The sequence below is a fragment of the Rhagoletis pomonella genome, unplaced genomic scaffold (genome assembly GCF_013731165.1).
Source record: "Rhagoletis pomonella isolate Grant_MI unplaced genomic scaffold, Rhpom_1.0 Rhpom_scaffold_00001, whole genome shotgun sequence".
NCBI classification, from domain to species: domain Eukaryota; kingdom Metazoa; phylum Arthropoda; class Insecta; order Diptera; family Tephritidae; genus Rhagoletis; species Rhagoletis pomonella.
Window position 1 is genome coordinate 43,775,505 of NW_023458555.1, and position 2,113 is coordinate 43,777,617.

Below are 2,113 nucleotides of genomic sequence, written 5' to 3' on the forward strand. Positions count from 1 at the left end.
GCCAGCAAGATTAACCTAACATAAACTATATGTGCCTTAAAGTACATATGAGAATAGCATTATAAAGTATGCAAAACGCAAATATTGCGATGGATATAGTACCGGGGGGCTTTCGCAAAGCAATAACTTATTTGATAAAAGCCTATTTATATGAAATGAAATTTATATAAGTTTCAGTTAAAAAAAGTGCCCGTGAAAAAGCGTACGTGAACGTGCGTGACTAAAAAACGAGGTTTCGTGATTCAAAAAAATATTAGAAAACGTGACTGTGTGATTTACAAAATCATCTTCGTTACGGCCTGCTCAAACAGGCGCGGTGCGGTACAGCGCGGTATAATCCCGTACGATACGCGGTAACGATATACGCAAAGGCACTCAAACAGGCGCGGTGCGGTATAGCAAGAAACATTGTTGCCATGTGACGAGCTCAAATTAACGGCACTCTACGCATTCCTCCTACTAAATTTATACACTGATTTTCGCGATGGACAGCTAAAGCTCTGAGGACGAATTATTGCTATTAGCAGCACTTCTCGATGAAGAAAACAAAAGGTATGAATATGCCTACATCTTTGTTTTATCCTGCAAAGTTCTTAATTTATGTATATGTTTAAGAAAAAGAAGATGGGTTCACGAAATAAATTTGAGAAGAAAAGAAGGTGGTGAATTTTCCAGGCTGATGCCCCAACTGCGTAACCACGAAGAAAGATTTTATAAATATTTCCATATTTGCGCTCCATTATGTACGTTTTGCGAAAGTATTTTAAATTCCAGTAAATTTACCGTTCATATTTCTGAGCAACATTGCCAGATTTGAAAAACATTTTTCAAACAAACGAAAAAGCTCAACTTTATTTTATTTACTTTGTGAGAAACAAAACCAAAGAATATCACGTATGTATTACGAGCACTTTTAAACTCACGTTTTTTATCATGAAAAAGGTAGAATTTATAATCTATAGCACTTTTGTAGCTAAAATATGTGGTAGAACTCTAGCTCTAAATTGCAACTCTGCTTACGATATATCTTCTTATACCGCGCGGTGAACGCTGCATGCTGCGGTAGAGTTCTGTACCGCGGTGTACCGCACTTCCAATACCGCGTCTGTTTGAGTGCTCCCATATACCGCCATGGTATTTGATACCGCATATCGTACGGGATTATACCGCACCGTGCAGCACCGCGCCTGTTTGAGTAGGCCTTTAATCCTTGAATTAATCGCTGAATTCTGAAATCCGCATTTACATTTCGTTAGATTGTTAAATAAACGCTCAAATTACTGCACCAATAACTTTATTGTACTCCAAACATTTTACAATACTTCTTAAGGCAATTGATCTCTGTACTCGTAGTTTTTTGTTTTACAACTGAGCTTTCTGTCTGCTGTAGCCACGCCCTTATTTACCCGAGTCGCCTCGCACTCTTTCTCTGCTGGAACAATTCATCGTTCTTTTCATTTAATCAGTTCCACCAAATATGCGTTTCGGTGGTCCAATATGTTTATATTTTCATTTTTTAAATAAATTCGAGTGATTACAGATATATGCATACATACATGAAAAAATTAGAAACATCATTTCTCTACGAAGCAGCAGTCTTAAAAAGAAAAAATTGTAAGAAAAAATTTTAAGAAAAAATTGTATTCAATATTTCTTCGCTAGTTACTTCTATATCTCCGATGATGAAAAGTAAAGCTAATGCCTGGATTATAATGCACGGGGCGAATCGTAACAAATCGCGGCGAATTCGTAAGGATCTATTGATTTTAGATGCTTCCGTTTTACGTTGCGTTCAAGTGCATTATAATCATTTGAATTCATTGACCATACAATAGATAATTAAGTGACAGTTCACTCCGTTCCGTTACTTCCATTATAATCCAGGCATAAACCATTTAATCTTTGCTCCCCAGTTCTTCGTAAATATGATTTAAGATTAAGAAGGAGCATTCACAGGAAGCAACTGTCACAAGAAGTTTTGGGCCTATCTGCAAGAATCGGTATACCTTTGAGTATCATGAGCCTCTAGGAATGGTGTTGGACTATGCTCCGTAGGTACATTGAGAAAAAATGTATGTAAAGAAATATAATATGGTATCCATCAAGCCTTAAA